Source organism: Toxorhynchites rutilus, chromosome 1 (assembly GCF_029784135.1).
Source record: "Toxorhynchites rutilus septentrionalis strain SRP chromosome 1, ASM2978413v1, whole genome shotgun sequence".
Classification (NCBI taxonomy): domain Eukaryota; kingdom Metazoa; phylum Arthropoda; class Insecta; order Diptera; family Culicidae; genus Toxorhynchites; species Toxorhynchites rutilus.
The window spans coordinates 184032421-184047196 of record NC_073744.1 but is presented as its reverse complement, the minus strand read 5'-3'; the positions used below and the strand labels follow the sequence as shown (position 1 = coordinate 184047196).

General features: G+C 39.5%; 1 protein-coding gene across 1 annotated transcript in view; it reads left to right on the top strand.

The window, feature by feature from the left end:
- Positions 1-14776, top strand: part of LOC129775210 (katanin p80 WD40 repeat-containing subunit B1) — a 39074-nt gene that overhangs the window by 12908 nt on the left and 11390 nt on the right. The window lies entirely within an intron of this gene.

Genomic DNA, 14776 nt, shown 5'->3' with positions numbered 1-14776 from the left:
TTTATTCGATTATCGATTAATAGTGGGGCCAATATTCGATTCATTCGAACAATTGTCTTTCAGTATTCGATTAATCGAGCGAATATTTATTTCATATAGTTAAAATGAACAGACATATATAATAAAAAATATTATGGTGTCATGATTTTAAAAGTTACATTAAATATAATTTTCAAATGAACATGGTGCAGCATAATGGTTTTTGAATGAAATAGTATTTAAGTATATTGATAAATTTACCATTTCATAATTATTTTGCGAATCATGAAAACGATCCGATTGAAAACCGACAATGCGTGTTTATTTTATTTTGAGTTAATCATTACCAGAACTATTGAAGTTTAGTTAATAAACGTGTGATGAACACAAAAATTTTATTTTTTCATAAAACGAAAGAAAATTGCGATCTCAAAGAATCGCTTAAAAATCATCCACTTGCATTGAGGCTTTATTGAGAAACTTCTTATACCGTGCCATTAACTGCGCCACGAACAATTCCAGATGGAATATATGTTTGCTTCCTTGCTGCATCCGGTGTTCATAGTACCCGGCAAAATTCAACGTTTGCGTCTTCAGACTCGTCGCAATTTTTAACCAGATTCGGTACCAATCCACAGATTATAACATTCGATAGAACGCCTTGGGATAGCAGTTCGTATAGCTGTTTCGTCACCACTTCCAGCTTCTGTGGACTTTGTTCGAGGACAATCTGATTGGCGGTTTCTCGAAGGAATATTTGCCTGTCGATTTACGGCACCTAATAGTTGACCGTGAACGGTTACAGTTGTACCTTGTAAGCTTCCAGCATGAGGATAGCGTAATTCTTTTCGTTAGCTCCGAAGGAATGTGCTGAAATGCAAATAGTGTTGTTACATTCAAGAAACAAACAAATGACAATCTTACATACAAAATTTTAAGAATATCCTCCTAAGATAGAGCCGGCACTCTTACTCAAGCAACGACTCCTAACCGCGGGAATAGCCCGCGAAGTAGAATTGGCGCACAAAATCAATCTGCACGTAGACACATTCTTTTCAATGGTTCTTCTCAGCGCATCCTGGGTATCTTTGATCAGCTAATCCACTTCGGACAAGACGAGTCTCATATTCCCTCTACCCACTGGGATCAATTTGCTTGATCAAATTCGACACGACCACCCTGTTATATATCACGGCAACCGATGAATTCAACTCGATGTGGTAATTACTGCTGATGCTCCTGATTTCCACCTTCTGGTTCGAGGGCGTTGTGAAATTCATTATCTCATTGCGTAGCCGTTCCGCGCCCGGTTGGTAAAGTTTCCGCGGCAGACACATGATGCGAGTTTTGTTACTGGCCTGGAAGGGCCGTAGAACATGCGGGAAGTCTCCCTGGTAGCAAAGATTGATCAGATACGTAACTTGCGTTTTGTGGTAGTCCAGTTTGGATAGCTGGCGCGGTCGGTAGCGGTCAACCCAGAGAGCCATTGTACACAAAAATATTTGATGTACAATGTATACAAAAATACTTGGTGACTTGTTGTTTTCGTGTTGGCCTTTGTCAAAGTAAATGTCATCACCTCTAAAGTAAATAAAGAGTAGAAATGCCATATCACTGCAGCTTGCAACTGAAAATATAAGTCTGCAACAGGATAGGCAGGACATCAAACATCAGTAAAATATGTCTACAAATTTAGCATCGTTGCAACGATGAGAAACAAATTTGGTAAAAAAAAAATCGAAGTCGAACGGGTTTCAAAATGCATCATTTTGCTAATTTCAAACCCGATCGGGATCCGCAATAGAGGGGATAATCAAGGCGTGTTATTCCACAAACTAAGTACTAATACAAATGACACGTGTAATAATACGTAGAGTCGGCGAAGTGCCACTAAAAACATTAAGGCCATCTGAAAAGATGAAAAGAAAATACATGCCTGAAAATACAATATTCTTCAAATTGTATTTCAAATGAAACTGTATATTCACATCTGGCATCCCTGGCCGAAAAGAACGAACACAAAGAGGCGAATGTTGTGAATATCGCCAAACACCAAACCATCAGCTAGACTTTTGAGTGTCGCACTATTCTGACATTTCAGCAACATGACACTCACCAAAGAGCTCGGATTTCTACTGTCAAGTAGAAGCTCACCATGTGTTAGTGTTGTGATAATACTCTTCTCACACTATTGAACTGGCTTTGAGATGGTCACCAAAGATAATCGTCGTACAAAATTTGTTGATTATCTTTGTGTGAGTACCATCACTTGATTCTCACGACAAATCGCAGCTCTGGTGCTCATCCGAGAGTTATTATTGCATGGAAACGAAATTTAAATGCTCTAGAACTTTGATTATGGATAAAATGCGAAGATTGTATTACAATTGAAAATAGCGGAGAGTTGTAAGGCTGTTATTGGCATTAGATGGGTATAGCATTCAATTTTATTAGGATGTTAGTACCGTTTTGACGTTTATAATTTTAAGCATTTACAGAAAATTACGGTCAAAAATTGATTTTTTAAAGCGACAATTACTAAATCGGTTTTCTGAAGTAAATCTATGGAAAAGGTCGTAAACCGAAAGGATAGAGGGTCTTCGAGCTGCAGCAAGGATGTAGATGATGATGATGTTGGATTAAAGAGGCTTTAAACTTTTCAGTTCATTCGCCTCTAAGGATGTAGAACATTCCTGTTTCTACGCTGTACGATAGAACAAAAAAAAACATAGTTAATCGCAGAGATGCTGCTGGAAAACCCACTGTTTCGATAGCCGCCTAAGAGCGTGAGATCATGAGTTGGCTAGAAGATATGGCCGTCGCAGGTCATCCAATTTGTGAAGAGATACTTAAAATCAACGTGGCACAATACGCTGAACGGCTACGGTTAAATTCTGTAAAGATCGACGCATTATTTTGGGCTGTCTGTCTCCAAACACCACTCATTTCATTCAGCCACTTTACGTTTTATTTTTCAAACCTATGGAAGCTGTCTGGGTTTTTTTTCTACTACGCTTCAAAATGATCTACTGCTTATTGATGGAGGAATCGACTGAAAGCTATATATAGAGATAGGTGCCAATCAGGAACAATCTGTCTAATGTAATTTATAATCCTGATCGACAAAAACCAAACCTCTTTGAGCCCTAGAACAGCCTCATCAAGGTGTTGAAGTCTTGTTAGCGTGAGCTTGAGCCGCATATTGCAAGTTCATTTGCTTCTTCATTTCCCTGAGATTTCCTGAGGCCTGAGATTCAGTACAGTTGTACCGGACTTTTCTGACATAGTTGCCGTGCAAGGCGAATGCATCCCCAGACAGTTTTTAAAGAGGACGTGATATCATTAACCCTTTTGCTACGGCAGTGTGCTCCGTTGGAGTAATGCCGCTGAACGGAGCATTGCGCCGAAAAGTGTGCATATTGCACTGGTGTGTTCGATGTGCAGTATCACTCTGATGTCGTCTATAGACGACAGATCATCGCGCGGATGTCGCCTATACACTGCATTTCACAACTACAGAAGCACTCATTTTTTCTGAGTTTCCAGATATATGTAAGAAGTCGGTTGAATTGAATGCTGTATGGTGTAGGATATAATATCTATCTTCATTTATGAACCTGGCCATTCGAACTTTATTGTTGTGTTCAGGCGCGAAACATTCAAAAAACTCTCACTCCTACACAAAATTAACGCCAATTTCCCATGAATTACAATAATTTTCTAATTCGTAGGTCATATTTAGTTCTCAATCAGTTCAAATATCCCATTCGGGGTGATTTCCAAACAGCTGCGCCATGTTGCAGTGAGTGTTTCGTTCTACGCAGAAGATACTGCTCGTTTAAGCTCTTTAAATCACTCATACTGGTGGTAAGCTGTATCTACTATTCGTACGATCACTCCTCATAAGTCCTTGATAAGGTTTTGATCTGGTAAACAAGCTGACTAGTCCAGAATCTGAAGCTGAAGGATTTTATGAATTGATACCAAATACGCAATTATCACATTGTTTTTGATGTAAAAACAGCACTAAATGATTCTGTAGTACTTCGTTGCATTCCTGACTGTGTATTCGTGTTGATGAAAAGTTATCTATCTTGAATTTCTTTTTATCAGAGAAGTCGTCCTGAAAAGTGAAACTCATGGGCAGGGCTCTGAATAGTCATAGTCAACTGAGGATAGTCAGCTGGCTATCTGAATGACTATATCCGTCGTCAGTTATGTGTGGGACACGTCATAACTACTGTATGTCACCCTGCATTATATACTGTATATGCCGATGTGTAGTAAGAGATTGCACACAGCTCCGCAGTGAGAGTCTAACAGCCAAACTGGTAAGACAAGTGATAGGATTCCAGACAGTGAATGGCGTAATGGGGGATTTCCCGATGGAGTTTGATGTCACACATTTGGCGACCGTGGTAGGTTTTGCTGCTGATAATTTGCAGCATTTAAATTAACCACATATATTGGATATTCAGGAAGAAAGGAAATCCTCCATTGCGAATCGAAACAATGTGCCTTGTGAAAACAAAAAAGTGAGAGAAAACATTGCGCGTTGAGAGAACCGCAAAAAAAAACATTGTTTGTTGTGATTCAGGTCTATGCGCGTTGGAGGACAGCATAGAAAAAGGCAAAAAAAATGTGTGCATGAGAAAAGCCCACAAAGCGTGTTGAGAGGACCGCATAAAACAATTGCATTACATTTCTGTGAATGCGCGTTGAGAGTATCGCATAACAAAGATTAGAGAGATGTGTGCTTGAGAAGAACACAAAGCGTGTTGGGAGAACCGCAAAGATAAAAAATTTGGCCTAAATTTTGTAAATGCGCGTTGAGAGAACCGCATAACAAAAGGTTAGAAAAATTTGTGCGCAAGCATAGCCCACAAAGCGCGTTGTGAGAACCGCATACCAAAGTATTGGAAAAAAGAACTGTGTGCATGAGAGGAGTCCAACGTAAACACATAGCGAGTTGAGAGTACCGCAGAAGTGATGTATTATCTGCAGCAGAAAGAAAAGAACAGCAAGCACGGAGTTATTAGACGATCCATTTGGTTCATTTATTAGTATTTGTATAACGTAATGTACATGAGGGCATGTTGCATATTATAAGAAGGAATATGGAACTGATACAAACGAACTATGGCCGTATGTAATGGTGTTGAATAAAATATACATATACGTATGACGGTTGCTTTATAACAGTTTGTGTAATGGTTTAATGATACAAGTATAATGTGTGAATTATTTTCTGCGAGCCACCATTACACAGTGTCCATGAACAGGAATAGGTGGAGCAGATGGAAAAGTTTGCGAGTGTAGGGTGCGTGATAGCACGCGCTGCCATAGCTACTTTTCATATCGTGACGTCTATTATTATTTTTCTTGTTAGCTCATGGTTAAGTTAATTCGGCGTAATATCATATTGAACAGTAGGAAGTAGACACTCATTGAGAAACAAACGATTCATTTTCTATTACTCGAACGCCACATTCGAACGAAAAAATCAACATGTGGAAAAGTATGCCCAAAACCAGTGGAAAGCTTTGAACACAGTGTGGGCAGAATGACCATCATTTTCAATAAATCGCGTAAAGAGCCGAAACAAGCATTGACAAGAGCCGCTGAATGGGCTCTACGCCTTAGCCCGTACAACTATGACATTGAGTACATAAAAGGGATGGGCAATATAGCGGACCCTTCGTCGCGGCTATATTGTGGAGATGATGACGCATTCAATGAAGAGGTCAGTGCATGGGAAATTTGCCACTTAGAACCGTTCGAGAGCGAATTCCTCACTGAGGAGGGAATCCGTGAGAACACAGAGCAAGACGATACTCTGACGGGTGTAATCCGTGCCATGGAAACACACACAAAAAGTTCGTCCTAATTCAAGTCAGAAGCGGACGATCTTGTCTTTATCGGTGGATTCATAATGAAGAAAGGTTGTGCTGTTATTCCTCAGTACTTCGTGAAAAAGCGCTGAAGGTAGCTTATGTAGGAATCCACTTGAAGCTAAGATGAAAAGCATTTTTCGTAAGCGTGTATGGTGGCCTGAGATGAGTGCTCCCATGCAAAGAGCATTTGCCCCAAAAGTCGTATAGAGAACTACCGCTCTTGATTTCAACGGACCATACATAAAACTAGGGGGAATATCCATTATGGTTATCATATATCTTAGATCCAGGTACACTATAGCGCGACCGGTGAAGTCAACAAAATTTGAGCACAGGAGAGCAGTATTGGATTCTATTTTTGACAGGGAGGGTTTCCCAAGGGCGATGAAGTCAGATTACAAACTGCCATTCAATGACGAAGATTACGTTAAATATTGCTCGGAGCGTGGCATTCAAACCATATTCTCGACACCTTTCTAGCTCCAGCAGAATGGGCTGGTAGAATGCTTTATGAAAGTTGTAAACAAAGCCATGTATACTGCATTTCCAACAGAAACAAGCTACCAGAAAGAATTGCAGATTGCAGATCACAGTGTAACCAAAATATCTCCGGAAGAAGTGTTAAATGGTCGCAAAATTAAGCGTTGGTTGTCACTTTTAAGTTATGGTAAATCAGAACACGATGAACGGCTACTGGATGCAAGAAATCGTGAGACTAAACTCCTCCTCAAACAACGAGAGGATATTCGCCGTGGTGCAAAGGCGAGTAAGGTTAAACCGGGAGACATAGTTATCGTTGAACTCCGTTTCCGATATAGAGGTGAAAGTAGGTTCAGCGCGATGCGTTTTACTGTGATGCATGAACGAAACGGCAGCTTGATCCTTTGTAATTCTGGGGGGTCATCATGTGAGGCGTCATGCTACGCAGACCAAGAAGGTCCAGGTCCAGAATTATCTAATCCCATAGGTTCGGCCAGGGATGGTTTCCTTGAGCGACAAAATTTTACATCAGGGCGGAAACTATCGGTTTGTGTCGTCAGCATAAATTTTCAATGCAGACTTTGATTTCTCCTAATGATTTTACTTTGTAATGTATAATGTATAGCTTTTTTTCAAATTGTTTTATTTTCTCTAGAGAAAAAGGGGGATGTGTGGGACACGACATAACTACTGTATGTCACCCTGCATTATATACTGTATATGCCGATGTGTAGTAAGAGATTGCACACAGCTCCGCAGTGAGAGTCTAACAGCCAAACTGGTAAGACAAGTGATAGGATTCCAGACAGTGAATGGCGTAATGGGGGATTTCCTGATGGAGTTTGAAGTCAGTTGAATGAAGAGGCAGATTTGTATTCATTATTCGAGTCAGTTGAAACAACCACTGATTGGACTAGTTCGACAGTCATCCTCGCTAGTCAACGCTAGTCAAGTCACTTTTTATTGTGGGTGACTGCCGAAAAGTTCTAGTCGAAGCGAAGCTATGGATAGTAGAGTCGGTCTTCATTTTTCACCTTCGAAGATTTCGGGCCCTGCTCATGGGATTAGCTTCCACATTAGTTTTTGGACCCACAGTTTTGGAGATAGAACTTTTATGGTTTGGGGAGAATTTTCTCAAAAAGGCTTGGTTTAGATAGCTTACCATCAACACGAATGAACAGTCAGTAGTGTAACGAAGTACTCGAAAGTCGGACTCGATTATCCGGAGTATTTTATTTTTGATTATCGGAAATTTTGAATAATTTGTATAATAATTCCATACTGAATAGCCAATATGGGTATCAAATGAAAGGGCTTGACTAGTAGAACACAGTTATTTATGAAAAATGCAAATCCAAGATGTCGGCCACTATAAAATAGCGGATTATATATTTTCTCAGAACCCCATCAATATGGATATCAAATGAAAGCGATTGACTAGTAGAATACAGTTATACCCTTTGCCAGAGGGTATGTATTCACTCGATAGAACTCTTTCTACAAAACTATGTTAATTGTATTTTTTAGTTATTTAATTTTTTATTAGTTTTGCGGCTTAGAAATGGAATACATCGAGGTTAAAAAGCTGCCAAAGCAGCCCGGGACATTTGCGACGTGTATGGAGAAGGTGTCATAGGCGAGTCTACAGTACGTTAATGATTTGCAAAGTTAATAAAATTGCGACTTTGACGTCGCTAACCACACTCCGTAGCGGAAGGCATTCTGAATTTGATGAAGAACGTCTCGAATCACTTTTGAAGAAGAACGGTCGTCAAACCAGTCGTGTATTGAAGGAAAAAATGAACTGCGATCATGAAACGAACCTCAATCACCTTTATTGAATAGGATTTATCAAAAATAGGGAGCCTGAGTGCCTCACGAGCAGGTCAAGGAAAAAAAAGACAAGAAAGTCGCCTTTAAATTGCTTCTTAGCATCTCGTCCGCCATTCAGCAACACGCAGTCATAAACAGCCCTCCTTTTCTATTTCTAACACATAGTGCACTGTAATTGCATTAGTAAAGAATAAAACAAAAAATCCATATTTGTGATGATGAAAATTTATTCGTTCTAACATCACACAAATCCAAAAACTTACGTCAGTTCGTCTAACAAATTCTATTTTTTTTGTTTTTATAGTACTGACTAGCTGACCCGGGAAACGTTGTTCTGCCATAGAAATTATTTCTAGTGAATATTTTGGGTGTTAAATAAATGTTTTCATGATCTATAAAATTAATTTAATGAGAACGAATGAATCGAATTGAAGGGAAGTTTGTATGATGTTTCTTGACTCAATGTTTTTCAATTAGTCCAGCAACAGACATGTTCGATCTATGAAAAGTTAAATGTAAAGACAGAAAAAAGTAACATATTTGGGTCGTAAAGTAGTAAAATGAAATAAATAAAATCGATATTCATTTCCTTCAAACGTTGTCTCGTTGGTGGAAAATATGCGCTTGCCATTTTCAAGATGGACGGCTAAATTTATTGCTGCCGGGTCCCGTTCATGAATTGGAAACCAACGATACACCAGACAACTCCAATATCCAACAACATTTGGAACCACATTATTTCGTCGTCATTCATTCTAGGAGTTTTCACATCGGTACTTAAACACATCCATATTGCTTTCGTTATGCACGGACTATTAAATGCATTAATTGCTCTACACCAATTTTCAGAACTCAACATTAATATGAGTATTGAATGTTTGGATGCTGAGACGAATATGGTACTACTTAACCACTTTTGCATTCTGAAATCCGTTCAACTCAAGTTCAATCGTTCCATGTCAATGTGACAACGCAAAATAAACGTCAAATTAAATCATCCGAATGATTTAATTTGACGTTTATCATCCGAGTTAACATTCCATCAGATTGGCAGATCCGAAGGCATGGAAAATTTGAATGGAAATTTATCACTCGATGTAGAATACATAGTCCAGCCCCTAACTTAACTGTTTTGTCTATCAATTCTATATATTCATAACGTAAAATCATCGTCAGACTCAATTTTTTTCAAGGTTTTTTTCCCATAATTTGCAGAAACTTTGTTGCCTTTTCACATTGAATTTGATATGTAGAATTAATTTTTCATAAAAAAATCAGCTTTAAAAGCGTCCTTCCCGAATATCCATTTTGCATTTTTGCTTCACATAAATGGAACACGGAGCTACATGTTGTCTATGTTGAATTGCGTTGTAAGGTTGTCACATTAGCACAAACCGATTGGATTTGTGTCGAACGGATTACAAAATACAAAATTGCAATCCTTTCCGACAATTTTTACTCAGACGCTGTGTCGACGTTGTTCATGATAGCGTTTCCCAAGTGAATGTATTCTTCCTCACGCCACTTATGTTGATTAGGTCGCAGGCGCAGTCGCAGTCGTTCGCTCTCTACATTCGCGTACATGTCGACCATGAATTGTTGGCACAGCTTACAACATCATATAATGGCATATGATACACATAAAATCCATCGAGCGCACTCCTTTGTTTTATTCGTCTGATATAGCTAAAGGGTGTGTCACATCAAATTACATCACGGAAAAAACGCTGTAGAAATTCAATTTTTAGGAATTATATCTTCAGCTTTCGCTTATAATCAGATAAGAGTGTATAGATCACGTTGGCCATGCTTCACTGTCAATTTTTCGTACATTTGGAAAAATGTCGTCGAACGAAAAAGAGCGTCGTGAATAAATCCTGTGCACTCATTTCGAGAATCCGGAGTTGTCACATCGGGACATCGGTAAGATGCTGGGAATCGTCCAATCCACGGTCAGCAGAGTACTAAAACGGTTCGGTCCGGGATGTCGCCAATAAGCTGAATTTGTCAAGTTCATTCGTTCAGCGGACCAAGCAGCGGGAGGGCCTGCATACATACAAGGTTCAGAAGGCTCCTAACCGCGACGAAAGGCAAAACATGGTGGGGAAGACGCGAGCCCGGAAGCTGTACACCGAAATGCTGACGAAGCCGCATTGCCTGGTAATGGACGACAAAACCTACGTCAAAGCGGACTTTCGTCAGCTGCCGGACCTGTTGTTCTTCTCCGCAGAGGACAAATTCAGCGTTCCGGAGGAGATTCGCAAGCAGAAACTATCCAAGTTTGCCAAAAAGTACATGGTGTGGCAAGCGATCTGCTCTTGCGGAAAGCGGAGCGCCCCCTTCGTGATGATCGGCACGGTAAACGGGCAGGTTTACCTTAAGGAGTGCCTACAGAAGCGCTTACTACCACTATTGAAGCAGCACGAGGGCCCGACCATCTTCTGGCCGGATCTCGCTTCGTGCCACTTTTCACAGGACGTGTTGGAGTGGTACGAAGCCAACGGGGTCACCTTCGTACCAAAGGAAATGAACCCGCCCAACCCGCCGGAGCTTCGCCCAATAGAGAAATATTGGGCGATTATGAAGCAGGCCCTCCGGAAGAACCCAAAAGTTGTCAAATCGGAGGCGGACTTCAAGGGAAAATGGATTTCTGTTCAAAAAAAAACTACAACCTGACGTTGTACAGAACCTTATGGACGGGGTAAAGAGGAAGGTGCGAGCATACGGGCTTGGGCTCGAAGTATGAATAAAAAGAAAATGGCAAAAGTTGTTTAATAGTTTTTATTTTACTGTCTAAAATTTTCAAAAGGATCGGTCTACTGGGCGAATTTCTACAGCATTTTTTCCGTGATGCAATTTGATGTGACACACCCTTTATTCATAAATTTTATTTTAAAAATGAGTAATGATGTTCATAATGAATGGAGTACCAATGGCAGGATCACGTTGTCTAATATTTGTGCAATATTCATCTTGTTCTTTCAGAACGGCCGGGCATTTTTCGTCAAAGATATTTCTTTTGACTTTGGCGTTGTGGTCACACACATTCTAGAGCTTTCCACTCAGAATACATTGAAGACGTATTGTTTGGTATAGAAATCTCAACTAAGTGCTACTAAAAATGATGCGGTTAATACTAATGAGAAGGCGAACGTTGGGAACGTTAGTACTATTGAAAAACATGGAGAGAATCGTATAAACAATGTGCGTCGACTATGAATTCTAGATTATTGTTTTTCCTTCGAATCACTATTTCTCGCGTCATTGTGCAGACACCTTCTATGATATTAGTAATGCTTGCGCACTGAATGTAGATACGTGCTCTCCAGCAGATGTTTCATCAGAGTTGATAACAATAACGTGATTGTCATTTTGTAAACCGAGCAAGTGTGATTTGAAGTATTTCAATAATTCGTTGTGCTCATTCAAAAATACTTCCAGCTCGCCGGCGATATGCTTGACTTCAGACGAAGTGAGGTTACTTGCGAATGTGTGGATGAAAGTTCGATGTAGCGGGGCGCTAAACCTGTCATTTAACAACGTAAATAAATTCGTTATGTTTGAAAAATGACCGACGGATCAATTATTTGAAGGTTATAGGGGTTCCAATGTATGGTTATATGTAATGTTTAAAGCTTTATTAAGAAAAAAATATTCAGATTTTTTTCTGCATAGAGGCACTCTATTCGGTATTCAATATTTATTGATCGGTATCCTAGCGGTATCGTATATAGTTCACAATATATTCTCATGCATACCACGTTTTTTGTGCATAATTTCATCAAAAAAATCGGTCGAGCCATTTCGGTAACAAACACCGTGACACGAGATTTTTATATCATCTTGTAGATGTTTAGATTCACTTTCACTGGCATCCGATCTAATTTATATGAACAACTAACGATATACCCAAGGTCTCACTTATCGGACTTTCCGTCATTTTTTATTCTAGGTGGATTTATGAATAACTAGCTGACGTCCCGCCTAAAACTATTGTTTCGATATGAATTCTTTAGAACTTTAGGAATGCGTTATTCCGCCTGAAAATCCATTTCCACCTTCAAACTAAGATCAACTTCGATAGCGCAAACATCGAATGGACCGACAACGCTTATCATGATGTAATTTTAAAACATATTTCCGAATTTTTTCCTATTTGTCTCTCCATAACATTGATCTACGGGTAGAGACGAATACATCAAAATAAAGATGGCTCAAATCGGACGATTCCTTCTTCGGGTTTCGCACTTAGCAACACATTTGGCCATACATTTTTATTTAAATAGATTACTAATGTTTTTCGAATGTACACTAAACTGCATACAGTTCCGCGATGTTCCCGTTAATTTTCATCAAAAATACGGAAGCCAGTCGGTCCATTCGATCAAAACATAGCGAGAAAAAAAATACAAAAGGATAATTCTCCCTCGATCCCGCACGGTCATAGGCAATGTGTATATGATGGCGCCATATAACCCCTCTCGTAGTTCCCCAATACGTTTTCTCTTCCGGAACTAGTTTTCATGCCTGATTGCGTCTTACGCTTCGAGAGTTTCTATTTTTAATAACAGGTCTCACAATCTGCTACCTTATATACGACGTGTCGCATTCCCTTCCATCACCGTATGCGCGAACGGAAGAATAAATGTATTTCTTCCCCTCGTTGGTTCGATCTCACAGCAGCGCTATTTACTCGCGCCGCATCTCGATTTTCCGTGGTTTGGGCGGAGCTTATGTTGGCTTATGTTCGGTCCTGCTATTTACCGAGGGGTTGATGTTGCTTGTACATGTATGTTTTGTGTATACGTTCAGTTCTCAGCTATTATTTTCGGTCATCATATGTCACGGGTTCGTAGTGAAGGGAGGGAAACTGCTGCGCAAGAAGGATAGAGTACAAGAGTTTGTTGTTAATTCCAATGAAGCTTTTATGCTGTTAACCCCCTCGGCCCCGCGTGACACCACCCCCGAGTCGAATAGTGGATTTGGATATTTATTTTGATGTTAGATTTTTCGAAGGGGGATACCCGCTGTGCGAAATGTTTGAAGAAAGGTTGGTATGAGGCGTTGAGTTGTCGTATGTTTATTGAATACAGAGGGTATGTACACGGCTGAAAGTTGTTTAGTATGTAAATCTATTTAATAGGGACTCGACTTGTATTACTGTCCGTATAAAATTTAATGACGTCGTTTACCCATATTACGTAGTTTACTTGAAGCTGATAAAATACTATGTTTGATCAAACGATTGGAAGACGTTTCCTGTCATTAGAATTACTCGAAAAAAAAGTTTTCCAATGACGACTTGTTTCTGTCACTGAATTTTCCGGATGTTTTTCGAGTGATAGTATTATTTAGTTTTGTATTGAAGCGTATTCTCATCTAGCGAGGATGTCAACGAACATAATTATAGATATTGGCAGATGTAAACCTTCATCTGAAATGAAAAAAAATCTTAGAAAATCTTTCATTTTTGAAGTACACAAGGTCTCTTTCACGACAGCTAAATTCTCCAAACAAGTTATTTTGCTGAACGCTTTTTCATTTTGAAAAATCGAAATGCACCTTTTAGAAGTTCGAAACTTGATTATTGATTTTGTATGATCGGGGAGTTTAAGAGACAAACAATAAATTCATCATAGTCAGAAATGAGGTGCACCAATTAGAAGGAAATCTATGACCAGAACAAAATTTGAGCAAATCCGACGATTGATTTATGCGTCTCGACAGAAGAACCAAAGGTAGAAGAGCCTAAAAACAAATAATTGTTTGTTGGTTTCTGAAATATGGATTAAATTATTTGAACAAAAAATAGGTCGTGTTCTGAATACTACGACCGCATTATTGACGTAGGACTATGGAATTATTTTATATTATGTTATACATTTTATATTCATTACCTTGTTCATCACTTCGAATATTATTTTAGAATACGTCGAAATTCAAAAATGACTGGTGGTTTTGAAGGTGGCTAATGCGCGCGTGGTTTTGTAGATGTAGCTAGAAATGGTTGATTCAAGATTTCATTGATTCATTCCCGCCCTCGCGAGGACAATACACAAGCTGCTCGTATCTCACTTTCTGTTTCGTATTTGTTAGTACGCGCACTGCACTGGATGTATATCGCGAAACTTCTTCTTTTTCAAGAAGATCAGACCCAGAACAACATCTACCGCGGCATCATCTTTCTCGTCGCTGACACACTGCGGCCTGATATGATTAGATATTTGTTCCATCACCACCATTATCTCACTGTGATAACGCATAAAATCAACAATGCTTAAGTGTAATTCAATCATACCCCCACTATCTCAACCTGACGAAGTGTATCGACCATCGACAGGATACCCGGAAATGACAGAAGAGCAAAGGCTGCTGACTCTTAACCTCGTTCGAAAGTTGTGGATTTTTTAAAATGGAACATAGAAAAACAGCGGAAATGGCTGAAGTTTTGCAATCTGAAAGTATCTGACTTGTTTGAGAAGTTTCGAAATACAAATTGGCCTGACCTGGCAAATTGTCACTATTCAAATCCGTCCGAACAGTGGTACAATGATGGCTTCACGGTGGGTTCTAAGAAATGATATTCGGTC